At 36.1% G+C, this 27,386-nt stretch overlaps 1 long non-coding RNA gene across 3 annotated transcripts in view; it reads left to right on the top strand.

Annotated features, from left to right (window-relative positions):
* LOC135268339 (uncharacterized) overlaps positions 1 to 27,386 on the top strand; it is a 627,138-nt gene that overhangs the window by 226,810 nt on the left and 372,942 nt on the right. For 2 of the 3 annotated variants that reach the window (XR_010336632.1, XR_010336631.1), the window contains exon 5: positions 20,816 to 20,985. The exons of the other annotated variant lie outside the window; for it this stretch is intronic. This is a non-coding gene — a long non-coding RNA (uncharacterized LOC135268339). The remainder of the gene's footprint in view (positions 1 to 20,815; positions 20,986 to 27,386) is intronic. 3 annotated transcript variants of the gene reach the window in all.

Genomic DNA, 27,386 nt, shown 5'->3' with positions numbered 1-27,386 from the left:
ACAAAGCTGGAGGGATCATGCTACCTGACTTCAAACTATACCACAAGGCTACAGTAACCTTGCTGTTTTTGCATGGTTACTGTAACCATGGTTATTGCATCAAATTTTGCTATTTGGTAACTGGTACCAAAACAGATATATAGACCAATGGAACAGAACAGAGTCCTCAGAAATAATGCCATATATCTACTACCATCTGATCTTCGACAAACCTGACAAAAGCAAGCAATGAAAAGGATTCCCTATTTAATAAATGGTGTTGGGAAAACTGGCTAGCCATATGCAGAAAAGTGAAACTGGACCCTTTCCTTACACCTTACAAAAAGTTAATTCAAGATGGATTAAAGACTTAAATGTAAGACCTAAAACCATAAAAACCCTAGAAGAAAACCTAGGTAGTACCATTCAGGACATAGGCATTGGCAAAGACTTCATGACTAAAAACACCAAAAGCAATGACAACAAAGCCAAAATTGACAAATGAGAAATTAAACTAAGAAATTCCACACAACAAAAGAAACTATCATCAGATCGAACAGGTAACCTACAGAATGGGAGAAAATTGTTGCAATCTATTCATCCAACAAAGGGCTAATATCCATAATCTACAATGAACTTAAATTTATAAGAAAAAACAACCCAGTCTTAATGTGGGCAAAGGATATGAACAGACACTTCTCAAAAGAAGACATTTATGTGGTCAAGAAACAAATGAAAAAAAGCTCATCATCACTGGTCATTAGAGAAATGCAAATCAAAACCACAATAACATATCATCTCATTCCAGTTAGAATGGTGATCATTAAAAAGTTGGGAAACGACAGATGCTGGAAAGGATGTGGAGAAATAGGAACGCTTTTACACTGTTGGTGGGAGTATAAATTAGCTCAACCATTGTGGAAGGCAGTGTGGTGATTCCTCAAGGATCTAGAAGCAGAAATACCATTTGACCCAGCAATCCTATTACTGGGTATATACCCAAAAGATTATAAATCATTTTGTAAAGACACATACACACATATGTTTATTGCAGCACTATTTACAATAGCAAAGACTTGGTACCAACCCAAATGTCCATCAATGATAGACTGGATAAAGAAAATGTGGCACATATACACCATGTAATACTATGCAGCCATAAAAAGGATGAGTTCATGTCCTTTGCAGGGACATGGATGAAGCTAAAACCATCATTCTCAACAAACTAACACAGGAACAGAAAACCAAACACTGCATGCTCTCGCTCATAAGTGGGAGTTGAACAATGAGAACATATGGACACAGGAAGGGGAACATCACACACTGGAGCCTGTTGGGGGTGGGGAGCTAGGGGAGTGATAGCATTAGGAGAAATACCTAATATAGATGATGGGTTGATGGGTGCAGCAAACCACCATGGCTTGTGTATACCTATGGAACAAACTTTCATGTTCTGCACATGTATCCCAAAACTTAAAGTATAAGTATAAAAAAAATTCTTGCAGGTCATGCTGTAATCCTATGCCTTCAGTTTTTCTAATTTTTAAAATTGGACTCCACCACACCATCAGAGAACTTCACACTTGTTTTGCATTGTTTTGGCTCAATGTAGAGTTCCTTGTACACAATTGCATTTTGGATTTATGCCATTAGCTTGTGTTGAGGGACATTATAAGAAACAGCCATAGAAAGACACAATCATACATATTGTAAAAATCTTGTTAAAAACTTGTTTAATACATTCCTATGAGAATTCCTAAGAGAAATTTCTTTCAATGTTCTACAGCAGGAAAAACTAGGTTCCTTTTGGGCAAATGGTTTGTATTCATCTTATAAATACTGTGAATTGAATGATTAGTAGGTTTTCCTTCTGCTTTGGCCTTTAAGGAACTGTATCAGTCAGGAGTTAGGCAGCATAATAGAAACCATTCTATGCTTTTCAAGTATGAAGAATTATAATTGGGAGAAGAGGTTTACATACTGCTGGAAAATCTGTGGGTTGTGAAAATTGCCACTACAGAAGCTTCCAACTTGAAGCAGCATAGTGTGTGATTCTCAAAAACTCAGTAGAAAGCGCTCATCAATCCCATGTCTGTCCCAGCTTCCATAGACTTTGGCTTCATTTTTGCCTTTGCTTTCCAAACCCATGTGATTGCTTCTCTTTGGCAAACTAACCTGAACAATATGGGAAAGTGATTTTGAGAAATATATTTTCAACTTCCCCTATGCAGGAGCTGATGGCTGAATTGATAATAGATAATTAACTACTGCAAAAAGCATAAGAAATTTTACTCACCACTTGCAATAGCACAAGATAAAATAGCATACAGTTTGTGTTCTAATTTTGTACCTGGCTTCAACTTACTTTAATACCTCTATTTTTCCATCTTAATTCTTTCCTTCCTTCCTCCCTTCTTCCCTCCTTCCCTTCTTCCCTTCCTTCCTTCTTCCCTCCCTCCCTTCCTCCCTCCCTCCCTTCCTCCCTCCCTTCCTTCCTCTCTCCCTCTCTCCCTCCCTCCCTTCTTCCTTCTCTTCCTCCCTTCTTCCCTCACTTCCTTCCTTCCTCCCTCCCTCCTTTCCTCCCTTCTTTCTTCCTTTCCTTCCTTCCTCCCTCCTTCTGTCCCTCACTCCCTCTGTCCCTCCATCCTTTCTTTCCTTTCTTCCTTCCTTCTTTCTCTCCCTCCCTCCTTCCCTCCTTCCCTCTCTATCTCCCTTCCTCCCTCCCTTCTTCCTTTCTTTCTTTCTTCCTTCCTTCTTTCCTTTTGCCTGTTGTGCTGTAATTGTTTATTTCAGTAAGCTGCCTCAATTCTTTTGGGGAAAAGGATATATAAATAATTAGTTTGAAAAATAAGTGAAAGAGAATGAGCTTAAAATAAATGCATATCTAAAAATAACTTAATATACTTAATACACATTAAATATGACTAGAGATCTAAAGTAGATGAAAAGAGTAACCCAGTCAATTGCCATATCACTCTATAAAGCAATACTTATCATCTTAGATAGAGTCTTTTTAATTGGTTACATTGTATTTTTACCTGTTAGAAAAAGGTTCTCAAAGAATGTCATTAAAAATTATAGACAGTAAATCATACATATTTACCCAGCATAATTAAAAACTAAAGTCTTTCATACATGCACATTTTCTATTTATCTTAGGCTTTCTCATGTAAATGACTTGATTTTTAAATTTTAATTATTTTTGTAAATTTCTATAAAGAAATGGAAATATTTTATAAATAAAAATTATATATTTCCGCCTTCCTACGGAGTCAGTAGTAAAAATAATGTAAGATTTTTCATGCTAATTTATGATAATTGTTATGAAACAATGATTTAGTTATAGTACAATATAGAAATGCTTTCAGTGACTATTGGATACAGAGATTGAGATTTTAGATTCTTTAAAATGAGTTGTTTTGTTTTTTCTTTTAGATTTTTTTTTCTTGCACCATTATTCTTATCCAATGTCTTATTTTACACAGAGTTGTCTAGAAGAGGTCTGAGGGTGGCTCTACATTTTCAGGAGAATAAGTATAATGGTCTGAATATTAATACTTAATATTTCTTCATGCTTGAGCGCTTTCTTTTTCTTCTTTCTTTTTTCCTTTTACGTTTAAGGCTATATATCAACTCCTGAGGTTTCCAGAAGTTTGACCTCTGAATGAGTGGGCATTATTGCATGAATTTGATCTCTTTAATAGGATTATAGAGTAATGAAATTTAGAGACTAAAAGAGACTATGAAAGGTCACCTGGTCCACCACTTTCCCAAAGAGGCCACTTCCATTTAGAGCCCTGTCTAAACCATGGCAGGCAAAGGGCAGCCTCTGTTTTTTATAGCCTTTCAAAGACAGAAATGCTACAATCTCTGGTGGCAAGACTTTTTTATGTTTTATAATTCCCAATGTCAGAAAATTCTTCTTTAGATTTATCTTAAATTTCTTATGCAAAAACTTAAGCTCATGAACTCAATTCCTAATGAGATTTAAAAATAGAGTTGGACTTCTGAAAAGACTTAAGAAAATTGAGTTCTACTGTTTCTTTTATATTCCTAGCAAAAAAGTTGGCATACTGGGGTGTGTATATGTCTGTGTGTGTGTGTATGTGAGAGAGAGAAAAAAATTGAGGGTCTCTTTGAATAGGTTTCTTTTAGAGGCCCGTCTTCAGTATAACCTTGATTCATGGATCAAACTAGTTGGTCAGGGGCTAGGCTGAACTAATTCTACATCTCCAGTTCTCCTTTGATGACTAATTCACATTCACAAGCTAGGTTAGGATTAGATGTATAGTTTGTAGCTGTGAGATAGAAAAAATGGGAGACGACGTAGCAGAGATGCATTGTAGGGACCGGAAGGACCACTGTCACTCCTGGCATTTATGAACTGTGTGACTTCAAGGAAGTCAACTTCCACTGAAAAATAAACATCGATAGCAATATATCTTCTGTCTGTCTGTGTCCTGAGATTTTTGAGGAGTTAAAGAGAAAATGAGTATGTAAATTATTTGAAAAATGTGAACAATATACAAATATTGTATAGGTAATTTCTCCTTCCCCAAATCTTTGCCTGTTCCTTAAGTAGTGCATTGTAGAACTAGGCAAATCTGGTTTGAGTTATGCCTTTGGTACTGCCTAATTGTGAGGCCTTAAACAAGTCTCTTGATATATTTGAGCTACAATTTTATTTTTGAAAACTGGGACAATATAATTGACCTTGAGGGACAGTGGTGATGATTAGAGATAATGACTGCAAAGTGTCTAGCATGCTGTTTCACAAACCGTAAGCATTCAGCAAATAGTAACTATTATGGTTTAATCATTGAAGCAGAAAATACATTCATTTTTACTTCTCTTGCTTCAATCTCGTATATTTCATCTAATTGGTTATGAAGTCATAGGAATTCTATTTCCATGCCTTTACAGTCTCCATGACTGCTCTGTCATCTGTGCCATTGTCTCTTACGCTATATATTATTTCAGTAGTATTTAACTACTCCCTTTGCTTCCAGTATTTTTCCCTTCAATCCAGGCTCCTTCACACTATAACCAAAGTCATCTTTCAAAGTGACATCTGACCAGTTTACTGCTCCTCTTCAAACATTCCAACAATTTTGCCATTGACTGCAGCACAAAAATATTCACAGTCAGTTAGGATCCTTCATAGTCTATAGTATCTTTCTAACATCCTCCACACTCCTCCTGCACCAATGCATCCTGTGCTCCTTATACAATGACCTATTGGCTATTAACCAAAATATGTCATGTTTAGATTTCTGTGAGTTCTGTTTTTTTCTCCATGAAATACCTGGCAAATTTCTATCTGCCTTTTTGAAGTATGTAGAGGTTCCAGCCTTAAAACCTACAGACATGTAGAAGGAGTTACACATATATGCATTTCAAGGGATCAGCTTTTAGGTACATGTGTTTTTCTGAGTATGCTGTGACCCTCAAAATATTAGGAACCACTGTTTTGAACTCAGTTTAACCACCCTTTTCATTGTAAAGTCTTCACTTTTTAATGATGCTCTTCATCATTAAATATCATGTAATATATAACATTTTCTTTAATATTTTTAAGCAGGCAAGATAACTTGCTTTTAGCAGGAAATCAATGGGTCAAAGTGGGATTCTAAGCAGGCAAACTCCCAAATGAAGTGCTTTCAGAGGGGAATCTATTGCCCAATTTGATGAATGCCTTGAAAATGCATGATCAAAATCCATTCCCCTAATATTAAGTTGTTGATTGCTGTTAATACAGAAATCCATAAATTCTAGTGTAAAATGTACCACTTCAGACTATTATCAATCATCATCCTTTAAAATAAATGAGTTTTATGCATTTTCCAAATAGAAAGAAAGGGCAGGAGAAGGGATTTTATGGCTCTCGGCATTCTGAGGAAAATAAAAGGACTACTATGAAAAAAAATGAGGAAGTTTGAAAAATCAAAGACAAATTTTATATCCTTTCCACTTTGTTAAATTCTACTAAATGGCAGTGATTTTCGTGCTCAGATGTAAGTACCTCTGGAGGATCACAAACATCTTCTGAGAGGTACAGAGATACTGAGGTTTTTGAGGGAATTAATTTCCAGATACTCAAGTTCTCTATATATTCCCTCCTGAAACTGACTGCCTGCAAATAAACATGAAGTCATGCCGATTGTCTTTTCCCATCTTTCTCCCACTTTGCAAAGGAAAGGAAAATCTCTTACATGTCTAGAATCATACTGTGGTGCATTGCTCTGCTATATAAAAACTGTTGGGACGTCATATAAAAGTGTCATTGAAAATATTGATGTAGATGGAAAAATACAAATAACTTTAATTGCTTAGTAACAAGCCCTGTGACTTTGGTAGGTAACTCTCAATAAACTGAGAGTAAAACTCCTTCTTCTTCCCTCCTCATTAAATTGTTTATGTAACCAAATGCTTACATGTATAAAAATTAGAGTTGAACTGATGCTAAATCCTCTTATTTTTTTAATCAGTGAGTAGTGGTTTCACATACTGATTGAAGAATGAAAGCTTTATATAACTCATTAAGAAATACATTTCTGATAAAATTTGCCTTTTCATGTTTAATTATTATCTATAAGTATATTCATAATGTTTTAGCCAATAATGCGTTAGTGATACTTACAATGCTGTGAAATATTTTTTTCTTTAACATTTAGAAACTTTGGGTCTCCAAAAATAAAAATGAATAAAAGTAAAATTGTTAGAAACACTTTGATGTGTGCCTGTGTGTGTGTGTATGCAGAAAAGTGTGATAACTTGAATAACAATAAATATTAAAGCAAAAAATGTATTATACTAGGTAAAAATTATATGGGAGAAGCAGAATAATAATTAAAGTTTAAGGAGAAAAATGAATAATGTTACATTTCTGACCATTAAGAAGAGATTTCTCATGTATTTTTCAATGAATGATGGTGGGTATAAAGTTACTATTAAGAAATTTGGAAATATTATATTTCAAATTTATAATTTAAAATTTCACAATTTACAATAGGTTAGAGATTACATACTTCACAAGTATTTGGGCTTGTATAAATGTTTTACTCTCAGTTTAAAAATACATATGAGAGTCACAGATTTTAATGTTTTTTAAAGGGTATATCAGCAAAAAAGTTTGAAGACCTCTTCTCTGAAGTACACAGAGGGCAGAATTTTCTTTCCCATCCCCAGTATCATCCATTATGAAAAATTAAAGTTTTTAGGCTTCTTTTCTTGGGATCCTCTGAAAATAGCTCCCAGGGTAGATTAAAAAAACTGAGAATATTCACAGTAAAAAGCACTGACTCCTCAGAGAAATGCAAGCAGACTTTGGGATGTATTGGGTACTAAAAGTAAGGGAGCCAGATCAAAAAAAAAAAAAAAAAAAATGAGGAAAGGGTGGAGAATTGGATAGAACAGAGTCAAATATTCTGCAACTTGATTTTCCTGGCCGTGGCTCTGGCTCTTAAGAAGGATCTCCCTGAGTGTGATCACAAGAGCTTCTGCTGTGGTTTTAGAAGGTTCAGGGAAGGAGATGGCCCTGGGAACTCGGGGCCTTAACTCCCACACCACCTCAGGAGAACCATCTCTAAGGAAGGAATCAGGCAAATACAATTTAATGAAAGAAAAAGCAGTCAATATTTGTCTCCTTTATTTTTAGGAAAGAATTGTTTTTCCTAATTTATTTTTTTCTGTTTATTAAATCATATTCAGCTCTTCATTATTAAAAATTTCCATTTCCTTTACACACCCAAGTCCAACACTTTTCTTCACAGTACTTTGGATTGTTAGCTACCCATTTTTTTTTTCATCTTGACACAAATTTATTTTTATTTATTTATTTATTATTTTTGTGGAGATTTTTTGTATTTTTATTTTTTATTTTTATTTTTTATTTTTGGATTTTTATTTATTTATTTTTTTATTGCATTTTAGGTTTTGCGGTACATGTGAAAAACATGCAAGGTTGTTGCATAGGTGCATACATGGCAGTATGATTTGCTGCCTCCCTCCCCTTCACCTATATCTGGCATTTCTCCCCATGCTATCCCTCCCCAACTCCTCACCCCCCCACTATCCCCCCTCCCCCCAACAGACCCCCGTGTATAGTGCTCCCCTCCCTGTGTCCATGTGTTCTCTTTGTTCAACACCCGCCTATGAGTGAGAACATGTGGTGTTTGATTTTGTGTTCTTGTGTCAGTTTGCTGAGAATGATGTTTTCCAGGTTCATCCATGTCCCTACGAAGGATGTGAACTCCTCGTTTTTAATGGCTGCATAATATTCCATGGTGTATATGTGCCACATTTTTCCTGTCCAGTCTATCATCGATGGGCATTTGGGCTGGTTCCAGGTCTTTGCTATTGTAAACTGTGCTGCAATGAACATTCGTGTGCATGTGTCCTTATAGTAGAACGATTTATAATCCTTTGGATATATGCCCAGTAATGGGATTGCTGGGTCAAATGGAATTTCTATTTCTAGGTCCTTGAGGAATCGCCACACTGTTTTCCACAGTGGTTGAACTAATTTACACTCCCACCAACAGTGTAAAAGTGTTCCTATTTCTCCACATCCTCTCCAGCATCTGTTTTCTCCAGATTTTTTAATGATCGCCATTCTAACTGGCGTGAGATGGTATCTCAATGTAGTTTTGATTTGCATTTCTCTAATGACCAGTGATGATGAGCATTTTTTCATATGTTTGTTGGCCTCATGTATGTCTTCTTTTGTAAAGTATCTGTTCATATCCTTCGCCCATTTTTGAATGGGCTTGTTTGTTTTTTTCTTGTAAATCTTTTTTAGCTCATTGTAAATTCTAGATATCAGCCCTTTGTCAGATGGGTAGGCTGCAAAAATTTTTTCCCATTCTGTTGGTTGCCGATTCACTCTATTGACTGTTTCTTTTGCCGTGCAGAAGCTGTAGAGTTTGATCAGGTCCCATTTGTCTATTTTGGCTTTTGTTGCCAATGCTTTTGGTGTTTTGGTCATAAAGTCCTTGCCTACGCCTATGTCCTGAATGGTTTTCCCTAGGTTTCCTTCTAGTGTTTTTATGGTGTTACATCTTATGTTTAAGTCTTTAATCCATCTGGAGTCAATTTTAGTGTAAGGTGTCAGGAAGGGGTCGAGTTTCTGCTTTCTGCATATGGCTAGCCAGTTTTCCCAACACAACTTATTGAACAGGGAATCTTTTCCCCATTGCTTGTTTTTTTCAGGTTTGTCAAAGATCGGGTGGTTGTAGATATGTTGTGTCGCCTCCGACACCTCTGTTCTGTTCCATTGGTCTATATCTCTGTTTTGGTACCAGTACCATGCTGTTTTGATTACTGTAGCCTTGTAGTAGAGTTTGATGTCCGGTAGTGTGATGCCTCCCACTTTGTTCTTTTTGCTTAGAATTGACTTGGCTATGCGGGCTCTCTTTTGGTTCCATATGAAGTTTAAGGTGGTTTTTTCCAGTTCTGTGAGGAAGGTCATTGGTAGTTTGATGGGGATAGCGTTGAATCTGTAAATTACTTTGGGCAGTATGGCCATTTTCACGATATTAATTCTTCCTAACCATGAACATGGAATGTTTCTCCATCTGTTTGTGTCCTCTCTTATTTCGTTGAGCAGTGATTTGTAGTTCTCCTTGAAGAGGTCCTTTACGTTCCTTGTTAGTTGTATTCCTAGGTATTTTATTCTCTTTGTAGCAATTGTGAATGGCTACCCATTTAATGCAATGGTTTTGCGTGAGTGAGGAGGCAATGCTCTTGGCAAATTTCTGACTGATTTGATGCTCCATCTGAATTCATACTGTATTTATAAAAAGAAAAGCAATGGGTAAATCTTTTCTGTGGTGCTGGGGAGACAATCCTGAACTCTAATGATGTGCTATCAGTACAAAATAATGATGTATTTACCATAAAGTATTTGAGTATGTTTTATTATGTATGATTTTTACTATTGGGGTTAGTGACAACATGATATATTGGGAGTGTCAAGACAGGTTTCTGGAGCAGCCAGTGTTGCTACCAGATGCAATATGTCCTTCAAAAAATGTTGGCGCCAACATTGTTGGTTCTTAGTTTCCACCATTTTAGAATGAAAGAGTTCTGACCAATCTTCTTTTCTTTTTTCTGCTGAAACTTTATGATACAATTTTCTAATCTTATATCGACTCTTCCCATATCATATGTATTTGTTCTATTCCTAGGGGCACTGAGCATTCTCCTTTTTGAATCTTTAATACTTATGCATTACTAATATTCCTTCTGTTAGGTAGTGATCTTCTTAAGAAGAACAAATTTGAATTCAAATTTGGATCATACAAAATTTTCCCATATTATATGCCACACAAGTATTGGTTAGATTGACCTGGAATTCTCTCCTCTTCTATCTCTTTTATTTATTATTCTACTAATGCCAAGTTTCATTTTGTAGATGAACACTGAGTGATCTTGTTTCCATATCATGTTTTCTCTTTCATTCCTTTTCCTATATCTATAATAATCTAACTTAATGTTCTGCCTTTTTAGTCCAGAACTAAATTTTTCTCCTTTTCTTGTATGTCTACTTAATCTCTCTAAACTATATCAGAGATATACTACTTTATATATATTTTTATATATATTCTACTTTATTCTCATTTATTTATCGTCATGTTCTTGACTGTCTTTCTGGTACTAATCAACTTTACTATGGGGCTATATTTTAAAATGTTGATGTTCAGAGATGATGGAGATAGAGTAATAGTAAATCCCATGTTAAATCAATTTACACTTTCATTTACATAATACTTTGTTGAGTATTAGGAAAACTACATTTTTATAAAAGTGGGAATGACACATATTTCCTATATGTTTGCACATTCTTCTGTTTGCCAATTTTCATGTGATGGATGCTTAAACTATAAGAGAACATGTTTTCCTCTTTTATCCTCAACCAAAAAAGCTGAAATATAATGCTGTGATATTTTAAATCTGGTAGAGAATATTAATATAAGTTGTAAACCTAATAAAAATCCATTTTCAAACAAAGTATGGATTTTTCAATAGAATTAAGAGGAAATAGAATAATAAAAAACTGCAAAATAATAGCAGTGTAACAAATCCCCACTTCTTATTCTCTGCAGGCTTTTTTTCTTAAAGCCATAAATACTTTCAATTTTATAAACCCAATTGAAAACTGAGTTTAGTCTTAGAAAGGTGAGGCCACTTCACTGACCTTCATTTCATTTCTTTAAAAAGTATAATTGGAAATATTTTTTTCTGGGCAGGGGTCACTGACACTTGGTTACCACAGGGCACATCTGAAACCATCTTCTCAGTCATAACTGTAAACACGTAGTTTCATCTGTTTTTTTCATGTTAGTGATGGGCTAGTTAACTTAAAGGAATATTAGATGATCCCTTTTGGAAGACACATTCAAAAGATGTGTGTGGCTCACAGCTTCCTGTCATAGTAGACAAGAAATAGAGCGAGGACTTCAATTCAAAACCCATTTATCTCTCTTGTTAGACATGCGGCCTTATCATATGTCTGATGTGTAATCCCTTTAGTACCTACCCCATGGAGGTAACTTCAGTACACTTAAGTGGGCATAAGTGATTTTACATTAGTATCTTTCTTCTCCAGGGATATATCTGACTCTTCATTAAGAAAAACTGTTGGAAAATAAGGTTGGATAAGTAGGGTGTAGCCACAAATTTGAGGATGGGGAGGGATTAAAAACCAGACAAAGTGCTTGGATTTGATAAAGAAATATGGGAGTAATACATATTTTTGAGCCAAAGAGAAGCTGTGCTTTTGGAAACTGTCTTGCAAGTGAAAAGTAGCTCATAAATCATTTAGAATACCGTCAGAGGACTTTTTTCTCCATCTACAAAATAGAGTTACAATTGCCCACCTCAGACTTAGGGGAATCAAACTGTAAGGTGGTGTAAAGCATTACGTTGGCACTAAGGAGCTTGTCTCCATCTCTTTTCCCTTCTCTGTAAATGTAGAAGATGATAGTCACATATGTGCCATAAACCCATTTATTTTTTTTTTAATTTGTATTTCAAGAACGCTTTCAGAAAACAAGAAATATAGACCTGTAGACCTTTGGATGTAGGTGATGGAAGGGCTTGGTACTTCTAAAAGCATGTTTTAAGCATGTAGGTCATGCAGCAAGCCATCTAAATATTCATTCTCTTCAGGCTTGAGAGAAGCGGAGACACCATATTTAGCAGCTTAAGCACAATTCCATTTCCTGCAAGCTAGCTATAATTTCACTCCTTTGCTTCCACAAGAATACACCAGGAAGTAAGTGAGAAGGATGTCACTGCAGTAATCATTCAAATAAGTTTTAATTCATAAAGATTATAATTAACAAACTTCAGTACTATTAAAAATTTTTAGTGGCAACTAATGCGTAATACTTCCCTTTGCCAAGACACTAAGGCAGAGGACTCTAAGTTAGCCTGGTGTCGAGGTGGTTCACTGGTCCTTTATCGTGAATATCCTATGACCTAGGATCCTGTATCCAGTTCTTCCTGTTATCTTCCCAAGATGGGTACCACACATCTATCTCTTCTTCCTCCTTTCCCATCTTCTCCACCTCTTATCTAATGCTTTTCCTTCACTCTCTTTCTACCACTCCCCTTTGCCCACAGTTTTTGTGCATTATTAGCAAAGGGAATTCTGGAAATGGGACTAGTGCCAAGAAACATACCAGTAATACTTGAGATGTGAAAGAGGATCCATTAATTAAATAAATAAGAGCAGATCCATTTTTGATTGCCCGATGAAAATTAAGAAACACAATTTCCTAGAGAAGTTCCTTGTTATTTACATCATTCACTATTAAAAAGATGTAGTTTCATCCCCTGTATCACCTGTGATGACTGTTACAGGGCAGGACACTTCCTTGTTCTGCTGGATGGACAGATGCCGTTGGCTTCCACATGGTTTACATGGGTCCTCAAAACTGAGAAGAGGTAATGAAGGAATGCTGAAAGAAAAATTTAGGCTCAAAGCAGATTAATTACAGGTCATAAAAGAGAATATTGGGAATAAAATAAGATACAAATTCCAGGAAAATGAGTCTCTACAGTGTCAGACTTAGCAAGTAGGGAAGAAAAAGTAATGAAGCATTCAGTATATTCTAACTACTTAATTGTTCAGTGGTTCTTGGAGCATAAATGCCATGGGAAAAACACAAATCTCCTGTCTTTCTGTCTGGGGGAAAAATATTACAGTGGATCAGATTTACTTCAAAAAAGAGGTGTGAGGTACAAGCTTTCAGATGGGATAAATGTATACAGTACAAACACCAGAAAATATCTCCCTAACAGAGAAACCTTAAATAGCTGTGTGCTCCTCACTGGCACCACCTAAATTGTTCACAGTGCATAGTAATTCACTGAAAAGAATATTTAAAAAAAATATTTTATATTATTATGCATATGTGTGATGCCTTTGGAACAATTATTCTGCTATACTTTATAATCCAAGGTAATTGTTTGCATTACCATTTGCAACTGTACCTATATGTGTCTTATTTGTAGGAAAATATTCAGAATAGTGTTTCTTTAACCAATGGTTGATTTTCTCTATAGAGATCAGATGTTAGTGTGAACTTTCATTTTCATTCTTCCCTAAAATTCATACATCACCAGGTAGTCCTGAAAATTGATATAAGAAGCTCATCCAGAAAGCCAGATACTTGGAATATACATTGGGCATATGGTTTATTAACTGTCTTAATGCTGTCTAAAATGCAATTTCCAATTTAAATAAGAAAGAACTGCAAGCTCATTGAAACAATATCTAAGCAGCAACAATAGATAAAATTGCTGGGATAAAAAAGGATGAAGGAATTCTATGATTCTGTTGAACCCCTCTGAGTTCACTGTTTACCATCTTTTTTATTATGGTGAAATATGCATAGCATAAAATTTTACAGTTTAATAAATTTTAGGTGTTCAATTCAATGACATTAAATTCACACATTTAAAATGTTGTTCAACCATTACTAATATCCATTTATAGAATTTTAAAAATCTTCCCAACTTTATATCCATTAAACAATAACTTCTCATTTTCTCCTCTCCAAGTTCCTGGCAACTACCATTTGACTTTCTGTCTCTATGAATTTGGCTACTCTAGGTACCTTGCATACGTGGAATCATATGGTACTCGTCTTTCTGTGACTGTCTCATTTCACTTGGCTTAATGTTGTCAAGGTTCTTTTATGAAGCATGTGTCAGAACTTCCTTCCTTTCTAAGGCTGAATGATATTTCATTGTATGTATATACCAATTTTGTTTAACCATTCATCCATCAGTGGACACTTGAATTACTTTCATTTTTTGAGCATTATGAATAGTGCTGCTATGAACATAGGTGTATAAATATCTGTTTGAACTCATGCTTTAAATTCTTTTCGGTATATACCCAAAAGTGAGATTGACAGATCATATGGTAGTTCCATTTTTAATTTTTGGTGAATCGGCCACACTGTTTTATGTAGTGGCTGCACCATTTTACATTTCTACCAACAGTACACAAGGGTTCCAATTTCTTCACACCCTCGTTAACACTTGTTATTTCTGTATCCCAGAACTTAAAGTAAAATTTTTAAAAAATAGTCATTTTAATGAGTGCAAAGTCATGTCTTAAAAAAAAGTTCATATATTGCTTATTTTAAAAAAGTTCATATATTGCTGATTAATTTTTGGTACAGATCTGAATGGATTCACAAACCTTGATTTTACTAAAAGAATGTTTTATTCTTTCAGGGGAGGTTTCTTTTTAGCATTAGTGCCTAGCAGATCTATAGCTATGTATCTCCAAACTAGTGACTACATCAGCAGGTGGCTTAAGTCACTTCCTGGTCTCTCTCATAGCCTTGTCTGCCTCCTCCCACCTCCTTAGGCTGAAGTTTTATTTTGGCCACAGTCTCTGCTGTGGCAGGCAGATGTATCTTCTATTTCCTTTCTTGTGTGAGGAATTCCACTCCAGCTCCTGGCTTCAATAATTGGAATATGATTTATGGTGATCAACTGCAGTTTCTGCTTTCCTGAAGAAGCCAGATACCAGGTCTATACTGCTTATGACTCAACACTCAGTAGGTAGTAACTTCAGCCCTTCATACCACTTACTATTTGCATTTTCTATTTTGTTCCCTTTTATTTTGTGCTTGCTTCTGATGGCAGTTGTTTTTCTTCTCTTCTTATTTATCCCTCAATGCTCTGTGTTTACAGCATCAGGGATGCTGTGAAGTGGGACCACACAGATCCCTGTTGATTAGAAAGAAGTCCTTGGATTAGGTTTTAAGGTGTCATAAATCACCTATGCTCAGTGCAACATGAAATGGGGTAAAGAGAAATGTCCTAATATCTATTGCTAACTCCAACAGCAGAAGACAGTGAACTGCCCAAGGGGACTACACAAACTCAGAATTGTTTAAGGAGACATCAGTATCAAAGAAGTTTATATCTACAGATTAACAGCAAGAGGGGTCTCAGTTAACTGCAAACTGTGTTCAGCATCAGGCCAGAGACCATAATGTGGTTTGGATAATCATTTCAAACTTCAAATGCAAACTTTTGGGGAAAGGAGAGGAAATTTCAGGATCTTACTTGGGTGGCCTGTAAAATCACTTGAGAGGACTTCCAACACTGTAGAAAAGTGTTTCCATCTCTTCAGAGACAATACTCAAGATTCACCTTTCCTTCCTATACCAGCCAAGAAATGGAATGAGGATAGATTCATGGTGAGAGATTCCTGCTCCTCCAGCCAAGAAGTATTGAGAAAGACAAAGGCGGCAAGTCCTCAATGGAAACCATTTCAGGTTTCCATCTCTTCAGAGACAATACTCAAGATTCACCTTTCCTTCCTATACCAGCCAAGAAATGGAATGAGGATAGATTCATGGTGAGAGATTCCTGCTCCTCCAGCCAAGAAGTATTGAGAAAGACAAAGGCGGCAAGTCCTTTTAACGTTGGCATTCCACGAGCTGCAAAGAAGTCTATTTAATGTTGTTTGATTCTTCTACTCATAGTGTCACAATGTGATTGGCTATAGTATAATGAAAGTGCTTAGTACTTATACGCAAATGGGAATATGACCAGATTGGATATCATATAATAAGATACGATGTTTATGTGGTCTGACAACCAGTACTCCAGAATAATGCCTGTAAATATCAAAGGTGGGTTTTCTTGTTAATAGTCTTTTTTTTCAAATGGCTTTTGCTAGGTCAGAAAGTTCTAAAGACAGTAAAGGAGGATTGACTGAAAATAATTTAATTGTTCATATTAAATAAACTACAAAGAGGTTAATAAATAAGTGAAGCATGAACTTTCAGATTTCAACTAAGACATCAATGTGATTTTTATAGTAATTGAAAGTTAGGGCCAGACATGGGGGCTCACACAACACTTAGGGAGGCCAAGGCAGGTGCATAACCTGAGGCTAGGGGTTCAAGACTAGACTGACCAACGTGGTGAAATCCCATCTCCACTAAAAACATAAATACAAACATTAGCCAGGTGTGGTGGCACATGCATGTAATCCCGACTACACAGGGGGCTGAGGCACAGGAATTGCTTGAACCTGGGAGGCGGAGATTGCAGTGAGCTGAGATCATGCCACTGCATTCCAGTCTGAGTAGAGTGAGGCCCTGTCTCAAAAAAATAAAAAAAAGGAAAGTTAGTAGTGACTTGAGGATAAGCATTATCATTGAAAGGAATTGCAAACATATTCAGAATTATGAGGCAATTTTTTGATTAGTTAGCTAATCTAACCATTTATCCATTTATTCAAAAATATTTATTGAGGCTCTATTATGTGAAAGGTAGTGTGCTTGGCATACGTTCCACACAAAAGCTGTCTTTAAGCTGATTATCTTCTGTATCCTTTGCTGGTTACATGTTATCCATTGCATGGTAACCATGACCACACCAAACCATTTTAGCCTGTTCACTTGTGTCTGAACTGACAACAGATTCTCAAATAATCCATTCTGAAAATAAATAAATTCTACTATTGCCTAAAGAACATTTAGCAAAGTCCATTGACTTTGTGACATGCTTTCTTATAGTTTACTGCTTTTGTGATTAATGCTTTCTCACAGAAACGCCTCAGCTCAGATATGCTGGGAAATGTGAAAACCATTGTTTGTGTTTGGGTAGGAATAGAATAACTTCCAGACTGGATGCTACTTGGGAGAGCCTCCCATTCTTCACCTCAATCAATTCTAGTGATTGAAATTACAATACTCACAGGCTTCATCCTATATCACAACATCTAATGTGGACCATGGTCCACAAAATCAAATGCCAATGGGATTAAACAAGTAATAAATGTGAATGAAGAAAATTGTGGGCATAGCAATGATGAATGAGAAGAAAGTGTTATCTGAAAAGTGCATACTCTGCCTAAAGGGCTGGGAAGCACTCATGACCACTGAACATTCTCATATGGGAAATCTGGCCTACTATTGTTAGACCAGATCTTCTAATTTGTAAGTAAAGACAGAATTCTGGAATGTTTTATAAAATTTTCAATTAAACTTGGAAGTGCAATTAAAAATATGTCATCTGACCATTATATTGTTTGGATTTATGTCCCTGCCCAAATCTCATGTCAAATTAGAGGAGGGGGCTGGTGGGAGGTGATTGGATCATGGGGACAGATTTCCTCCTTGCTGTTTTTGTGATAGCGAGTGAGTTCTCACAAGATCTGATGGTTTAAAAGTGTATGGCACTTCCAGTTTCACTCTCTTTTACCTATTCTGCCATGGTAAAGATATGCTTGCTTCACCTTCACCTTCCAATATGGTTGTAAGTTTCCTGAGGTCTCCCAGCCATGGTTCTTGTATAGTCTACAGAACTGTGAGTCAATTAAAGATCTTTTCTTCATAAATTACCCAATATCAGGTAGTTCTTTATAGCATTGTGAGAATGGACTAATTCAGACCAGAAGGGAATTTTTTTTGTTCCTGAGTTTCCATTTTGTGACCTCTCCTGTATGTCTACAGCTGAAAATGATCCACTTTCTACTCTACTAGGTTTAGGTATTTTAAATTATAGTGCCTACTTATGATTATAGTTTGCAATGTGAAAAATTTTTAACTTTACTATTATAGGCAAAACTAGCTTTATAATCAAGTCTAAAAATAGAAAAGACTGATTATACTTTAGCAATTTCTAGCTATTTCTTATACATGCAAAAGAAGAACTAATATTTTAATGCCATTTTCTTTCCATCAATCATTATACAGTTTCTAAGAGAATCACCTTTCAATATTTTGAAACTAGAGTTCTTTAACCAAATTAGGAAATATTCTGAGTGAAATGTTCCCTGAAAGCTCCTTATGAAATAAGAAATAGCATATCAAATTATCAGTGAAGGAACTTAACATATGAAAAGTTAGAGGATTCAAAAGAGTTGGATCCATTTCTCTACACTAGAAATTATTCAAAACTGTAATCTCTGCTTTTCCTGCTATTCTGATGTTTAAATTAACTGCTTATTTCATAAGATCTTGAGCAGAGCTGGCATATAATAGTTAATCCAATATAATTACATTTGTTGGGTGAATAAATGAGTGAATGAAATGAAAGGAAAAGTTAGAGAGAGTTAGCAAATAATGAGTATAGTCATAAGGCATTTACAAAAAGAGGACTGCTTGTGCACCTAGGGGCAAATGTGAAAATATGTGCCAATTATCTTAAGTGAAATAACTCAGAAATGCGAAGTCAAATACTGCACATTCTCACTTATGGGTGGGAGCTAAATAAATTGTACACGTGGACATAGTGTGAAATTGTAGACATTGGAGACTTGAAGGAGTGAGAGAGTGGGAGGGGCTGAGGGATGAGAAATCACTTATGAGGACAACATACATTATTCCAGTGATGGTTACACTAAAAGCCCAGGCTTCACCAGTATAAAATATAACCATGTAATAAAACTGCACTTGTACCTCTTAAATCTATGCAAATAATAAAAAGAGATGTGCCAAGCATCAGCCAGTTTCAATTTGAATGGGAGGCTAGCACATAAGTGAGCTCAAAGTACACAAGTTGAAGTGAGACACAATTAACAAAATGCTCAATATGCAATTCTTCCTTTAAAACGATTTGATTGGCCGAGGCGGGTGGATCACAAGGTCAAGAGATCGAGACCATCCTGGTCAACATGGTGAAACCTCGTCTCTACTAAAAATACAAAAAATTAGCTGGGCATGGTGGCACGTGCCTGTAATCCCAGCTACTCAGGAGGCTGAGGCAGGAGAATTGCCTGAACCCAGGAGGCGGAGGTTGCGGTGAGCTGAGATCGCGCCATTGCACTCCAGCCTGGGTAACAAGAGTGAAACTCTGTCTCAAAAAAAAAAAAGATTTGATTATGGGTATCTCTCATAGTTTGGTAAAATGGCGCCGTGATTAGAATTGTGGTAAATACAAAATTAACTGATAAGATTGTAGGGCTGGTTAGGTAACAAGTTCTGGACTATAACATCTCCCAGGTCATTGACGTTTCCCCCCAGTGGTTGCATTCACCACTTACAATGATGACTGGGGCGGATTTCATAGTACAACAGAACTCAGCATCTAATTTAGTAATCAGATTAAGCTTATGGAGAACTCAAGTAAAATACCCCTTACCTAAAAATATTTTCTTTGTGTAAAAGAAGTCAATTTAAGGCCAACAAATCCATTAACGGTTTCCAGTCAATCAACTGAATTATTCCATGACTTGATAGATCAACATGGTAACTTTGTAATGAGCCTATGGAGGATAAACAAATGTGGTTGCCAACTTATCTTCTCACTATCAATGGTGAAACGAAAAATGGACTCCATGTTCCCAGCTGGTTTTCACAAGTTGAACATGACTATGACTCTTAGGTAGAATGAGAGTCAGCATGGGATAACAGTAAGTAAAGGAGTTTCTCTGTCATTTGACAGTATTGCAAAAGCATGACCATCTACAGGGGTGCTTATGCTTCAAGTGATTCATACAGAGCATTAATGTACTTGGATTATTTTCCAGTGAATGTATATCATTAGACATTTGTTCTGGTTAGTGTATAGACCCTGAATCTGCTTCTGATTTTGTATATAGACACTGGTTCTGTTTTCATATAATGAAATTTGTTGTTTCTCATTTTTTGTAATATTTTGTTTTATTTCAGTAATGACTATAATTTTCTCTAACTTTTACGCAGATGTGTCTTTGTGGTGAAGCACATACCCAGCCCTGCCTACATTTTTGTCACTATCACGTAACCCTCTGTGACTTTAGGGCCACTATGCAGTTAGATGGTGTTCTCAGGAAGGAGAGACTGGAACGAGAAATGGCTATACCAGGCATGTCTGAGAGGGATCATGACAGACATAACATAACTGTAAAAGTGGATACAGATGACTCTTCCCTCAGAGGAGCCATGGATTAAGAAATATAGCCGTAGCTGAGCTGAATACTGTGGTCAATTAAAAAATAAATGTTGTTATACTAAAAGATGGATATGGGATTCTGTCACTCCTCAGCCAAGAGTTAGGTTGGGACATAATGACAGATGGGACATAATGGCATGAGAGGAAAATGCAGCTCCAGGATTTTGAAAACTGAGTTATTTTTATTCATTGTTGGAAAATTGCTCATTCCCTTTTAAAAACATGGCATAATCAGCCTCCCTTACTCTAAACTTTGTACCAGCTAGGTTCTATCTCTACCTCCAGAGAGCTACCAAAAACTTAGTGAGCATCAACATTGCTGTATTATGCATCATATTTAATTCTCACAAGCAACCCTGTAAAGCCTGCATTTTAATCAACGTTTATTGAACTGAATTCTTTATTTTTTTAACAGATAGAGTCTCACTATGTTGCCCAGGCTGGAGTGCAGTGACTATTCACAAGTTCAATTATAGTAAGTTGCAGCCTCAAACTTCTGGGATCAAGTGATCCTCCCACCTCAGCCTCCCAAGTAGCTGGGACTACAGGTGTATGCTACTGCATCTGGCCTGAATGAATTCTTGAGTGAGTAAAAATGATTACTTTGGTTATTTGAAGTTATTGAAAGTGGCAGGTATTTATTATACTTCAAGACAGAGAAATTTCAGTATTTTTTCAACAAATCATATGTTGTTGAGCTTTATGTATTAACATTAAAAACATATATTTATATCATATAAAACTTCAATATATGTTAAAAGTACAGTATGGCACATGAAATAATAATGTACAATTAAAGGATAATACATAGGTTGAAATAAACAAATAAGCATGTTAATTACCATCCTAAGAAATTTTTAGGAAAAGTTTTGCAAGTTTAATAACTAAATGTAGGAGTTGTTACTGAGTAGTATATATTTTTTGTAATTTTTAGAGATAAAGACAATACTATTAGAGTATGGGCACATCATTTGGTTTATATAATAAATACGGATATTTATATTTTTTCACTACATTTTATTATCATTTAAAGATGAACATATATAAGCTGCTTTATAGGCCAACTATAATAAAGAGGGTATTGTGTGACAAGGACATGTCGTTTCTATATTTTGAGGTAATTAAATGATTAAGTGGCATTCGTGAAAGACAATTTTTTTGGAGCTCATGTTTCTTTGTTGTGAGAACACTGTCTATAATGTATTTCTTCAAATTTCAAAGCTGAGAAACTTGATTTCTAAATCTTCAGTTGTTTCATGACCTGAAACCTCCTCACTATTAAAATGTCTAAAAAAAAAAGTGTTTTAACATGTGACGATAATATCCTCAGAAATTGCAGAAGTCTTCAGACTCACCTCAACTACAGTTCAAGAAGAAGCAGCTTGTTTTTGAAGACAGAGGGGATAAAAGTGAAATCCTGAATGGATTCATTGCTTGGCTTTCATATTACATGATAAATCTAATTGTGTACTATTTACCCCATTCTAGGACAATGTGAATGGCATCTGTGTAAAATATGAGTATAATTAAATGATTTTCCACAGTCATGTGTGTGCTTTGGGGTCTGTCAATGTATAATTGAGTTTACACTGAAGTAAAGGGGCTCTGGGTAGCTTCATATGTGTCCTGGAATTATTGCAGAAAAAAATAATTCAACAGTGAAAATAAACAGGAAAGGAACTTACCTGTTAAGACTGAGGGACTATGCATTAATTACTTTGCATCTTCCAATATCAGATTTTGAGTAATTTTTTTGAAAACAGCCATCAAATCCTGTTTTTATTTAAAATCTTAATAAATAAATTAGTTGAAAATACAGCACTAAAACATTTTCAGAAATTTAAATTCTTGTCAGTGAAGGCAAGCATGAAGTGAACAGCAAAATCTTATTTATAAAATGTTTTCAACTTTCATTTTCTGGCATAATGATGTGGTGTTTTGATTGTATAAAATATACTTTGAAGCTATGAGAGAAATGACTGGTTCTAAGACTAAAATAACTGTAACAGTTCTTTATTAATTTGAGAAGAGATTAAAACGACCCTGGTAAACTTATCTTTAATCATAAACTGTGTGAAAATTATATAATTTGAAAGTCAATTTTTTTTGTCAGGTTCTTTTCTTTATGTTGCTGACTGAAAACATCTAATTTGCGTGTTGGAATCTAAGTAGCATGTCTTCCGGAAACAGTACTTAGAATGCTGAATTAGCCTCTTTGCTCTGTGTGGAGAAACTGCTATAATAGATTCTGAGTTAAACTATATGTCTAGGCTAAGGTCCTGAATGGGCTAATGTCCATTAACAGTCAACAAATTAGTGAATTGCCTTTATTGAAATTTCTTTTCCCAACATAATGGTTTGTTTAACTGATGGCTGATGTGACCATTAGGAGCTATTAGCATGTTAAAAGGGTATTAAATAAAGTCAACAGTTGGCCTTAGAAACAAAAGGATAAACACAGCACAATTCATTATTTTGCTAGGCTAAGCAAACATGGTTTCAATGTATTACTGCCTTCTAATGATACCAGTAGTCATCTGTTGAATATTCTATTGAGTTAAAAACAAAAGAATCAGGAAATACATGATCTATTGAACTTCTAGCTGTTGATATTTATTAGCTAAGATATTATCTGAGCTATATATAGACTCATCTAAAATACCATATTGTATTGGATTTTTTCAATCAAATATCATTCTTATGAATAAGGAAAAGGCATATTGCAAGCAGATGTGAAGAAAATTGTCTTAAAAAGAAGACAGTTTCAAATATATTCCATTTAATATATGTCGAGGTAAAGAAGAATCAGGTAGAAGTATTTTAAATAGTACTTGAAATATAGCTAAATATTCAAAATCCTCATGTTTGTTCTTTACTACTTCTACTACATTTAGCTTCCTATTGTTTTTATGTCTAGAACAATAGACCTATCAGTGACATACTTAAGTGCTAAGAAGCTCTTTCCATTGGCTTGTTTTATTCTGTGATTCAATGTTCATGTTTTTAAAGTTGTTTTGTTTCTGTTAGTCCATCCGCAAGTAAGCAGAACTTTAAAATCTGTGCAATTTTCCTAGTCTGTGCCTTCCAGAAAGTAATGGATAAAATGACACTTCTGTCAGACTCTCTGTATATTGCCTTAGGAATGTGGTCTCATTGCTTCTTTCTTTCTGTGCCTGGATTTTCATTGATTCAATATTTATTGATCACCACCACATGCCAAGCACTCTTCTAGGTGCTAAGGATACTCAATGAACCCAAGAGGGAGAAAAATCCCTGTACTTGTGAATCTTACATTATATTGGGGAAATATAGACAACAGAAATAAGTCTAAGTTAAGAGATAGAAATGATGAGGAGGGGGAACAAGTAGCATTTTAAATAATAATGTGGTTGTCCTTCACAATATTATGATACTACAGAAAAGATTTAAAGGCAGTTAAAGGGCCTTATTTTTCAGTTATTAGAAGAAAGACCACTCTACACAGAAGAAACCACTAGTACAAAGGATCTAAGGTAAGAACTTACCTCATTTGTTCAAGGAACAGAGTAAAGAAGGCTGGAGGAGAGGAGATTTTTGGGAAATAAAGTGAGAGAGAGAGAAAAAAAATGCAGGGAGGGCTTTATAGTCATTCCATTGCAGGAATCGTGGCTTTTACTCTAAGCCCAATTTCACTTACGTTTTAAAGAGGATCACTCAGGCTTCTACAATTTAAGATGTATACTCACTATAGCACTACTTTTATCTTCATCACAGCCCTAGGATTAGTTTATGAATGAGTCTTATTAAGACTAGACTGTAAGAAGGCAAGGGTTCACTAAAGAGGTCCTGATTAGGAGTTGAATTGCAGCAATCCTAGAGGAAGATAAGTGTGGCTTGGTTGTAAGGGAGAGGATTAGCAGAACACCAGAAGCAGTGAAAAGTAGTTGGATTCTGGTTATATTCTGAAAGAAGAACCAAAAAATGTGGATTGGATGTAAAATGGAAGATACGAAAGACAGAAAAATCAAGGCTGGCTGCAAGATTTCTGAAATAAATGACTGGAAAGATGAATTGACATCACCCGAATTGGGGAAGATTGTGGAATGGAGTAAGAGTTCAGTTTTGAACATGTGATAGGGTCACCAGACTTAGCAAATAAAAATACAGGACACCGAATTAAATTTGTATTAAAATGAGTATTTAATACGGTAATTCTAACATGTTGATTTTTAAATGTCTACTGGATGTCTAAATGGAGACGCAAAGGTATTTGAAATTCAGAGTCTGGAGTTTGGGGTACAGCTGTGAACTGAAATTCTAAGTCTGTGAGGTAGCATGTAGATGGAATTTGAAACCATGAGACTGGATGGCATAACAAAAGATGTTAGCAGAAGATGTTAGAGAAGAACAGAAGTTCTGTCTCCTTGCTACAGTGAGGTTTGGGACATCTTAACATTTATCAAGGTTGGGAAGAAGAAGAGAACAGCAACGAAGACCAAGAAAGAAAAACAAGAGTAACAGCAAGAAAACCAAGAGAGTGTAGTATGTTTGCAGCCAGAGGAAGAAAGCATTTCAAAAAGAAGGTATCCATTGTGATGTATGCTGATAGGAACAGTCCAAAATAGAGGAAAATACTGATAATGCAATAGAGAAAGAGACTACTTGCTGAAGGGATGTCCTTTACAAGATAAGAAGTGATAGGCTTAACTAAACACAAGCAGAAATGAAGCTCAGTATCTAGACTAATAGGCAGAAAGGCAGAAAATACAATGGCAAATGCTGGCAGGTTTGCAATTGAGGTGGTAGGGTCTGTGGAAGTTCTCCTGTTTGCTTCAACTTTTTCAGTGAATTAAGAAGCAAAACCATAGTTGTAATTCAGGATAGGTAAGAAACTATTTTGGATTTGAAGAGAAAGGAGAAGCACAAGACATGTATCCAGATCAGGATTTTAACTGGATTGGCCAAGCATTGTGTGGTTACTGGGCATCATTAAAGGTCTTCTTAATTGTGGGCATGAATTGAAATGGAAACTTAGTATAGTTTTGTGTTGTTTGTAGTACACCCACACCTAGTTAGGGTATGTGAAAATTAGAGTTAGGATTCTTTAAAGTAAGTGTTACCTACCTGGTTTTACCTAATTTGGGTGAGAAAGTCTTAAATATAATAGACAGTTCACCAATTGCAGGCATCAATCCATAAGAATTCTTAGAGCAGATTTTCTAATTAGAGGTGAATAAAGCTTTGACTGAGCCTCAAGTAAGAGAGCTTTGTATACCTTACCATGAAAAAAATTATAAAGTGCTTCAGAGAACAGTTTCCAGCTTTTGGAAAGGAAATAAAGTTGACCCTTGAACAATGTAGGGGTTAGGGGTGCTGACTATCTCCACAGTCAAAAATTCATGAATAACTTTTGTATTAGTTTCCCTAAAACTTAACTGACAGCCTACTGTTGACTGGAAGGCTTATATTGAAAATATAAATGATTGCTCAGGATACAAGAAAAGTGGCAGATAGGAGACAGGACTAAATTACAGCTCCCACTTAGATGAACAGACCAGTATGTGGAGACTCAATAAACTTTTGCTCTAAGAACTACCACAAGAACATACCAGGAAAGCTAAGAGAATCCATAGACCCTTTTAAGGAAGCTGATGCTCCTGTAGACCCCAAAAGACAGCCAAAAAACTGAGTGCACAAAATGTGAAAGTATGAGTAGGATCGTATGTCTCTGAACACACACCTTTACTAAGAAACCAGAAGGTATAGATCATGGGAGGAGGATTTTGACCTTACCTGTAGCTGAGACAAGTTTAGAGAGCTGAGCTGAGACAAGTTTAGAGAGCTGAGTCAGAAATGGCTTTCCTGGGGACTGAGAGAGCCTACAGAGCCCTGTGGGCTCTCTCAGTCCCCAGGAAAGCCATTTCTGACTTTGTTTTGCAGAGGGCGCTGAGGAGGGCTGCCAGAGGAACTGAGAAAAGACCAGAGAAAGAAGGAAACTTTCAGCTGAACTTTGTAACAATTTTGACTGAATGCAAAGTTTCCTGGACAGAACTTGGGGGAGCGGGTGAATCGGTAGTGCAGATTCAGCACAGAAGCCACAGCAGAAGGGGAGGTGAGAAACCTGAAAGCCCTGCTTGATTTCTCAGCTAGGAGGCTGGTAGCCTTGGGCAAGTTCTGAGCCCTGCTCATGTACTGCCTGGAAAAGAAACTTGGTGTTGTTGAGGGACATGGTGGGAGTGAGACTGGCCTTTCAGGCTGTGGGCTATGTGGGAGTGGGATGAGGCCTATCGATGCCAGGTTTCCCCCACTTCCCTGGTGGCCTGTACGACACAGAAGAGGCAGCCATAATCCCCCTACGAACATAACTCCATTGGCCTGAGAACCACACACCCATCCTCCACACCTGCAGCAGCAAGCCCTGCCCAAGGATGGTCTGAACTCAGGCATGCCTAGCCCTTCCTCCACCAGATGGTTTTTCTCTACCTGCCCTGGTAGCTGAAGACAAAGGTCATAATCTCTTGGGAGCTCTAGGGCCCCAGATTCTCGATATCTGCCCAGAATAGAAGAAGTCATTATACAAAAAAGACACTTGCACATGCATGTTAATAGGAGCACAATTTGTGGTTGCAAAAATATGCAACCAACCCAAATGCCCATCAATCAACTGCATAAAGGAATTGTGATATATGTATGTTTGTATGTATGTACATTTATATATGACTGAGAAGTATTCTGTTGGTGTGTGTATATATATATCTGTGTGTGTGTGTATTCTGTGATATATATAAATATATATACACACACACATATATTCACAGTCATAAAAAGGAATGAAATAGTAGAATTTGCAGCAGCCTGGATAGAATTGGAAATCATTGTTGTAAGTAAAGTCACTCAGAAATGGAAAACCAAACATCATACATTCTCACTCATAAGTGGGAGCTAAGCTATGAGGACACGAAGGCGTTAGAATGGTACAATGGACTTTGAAGACTTGGGGGAACTGT

This window comes from Aotus nancymaae, unplaced genomic scaffold (assembly GCF_030222135.1).
Source record: "Aotus nancymaae isolate 86718 unplaced genomic scaffold, 86718_ANA_hifiasm-v0.15.2.pri h1tg000040l, whole genome shotgun sequence".
NCBI lineage: Eukaryota > Metazoa > Chordata > Mammalia > Primates > Aotidae > Aotus > Aotus nancymaae.
The sequence above is the reverse complement of the archived record's forward strand: the minus strand, read 5'-3'. Positions and strand labels throughout refer to the sequence as shown.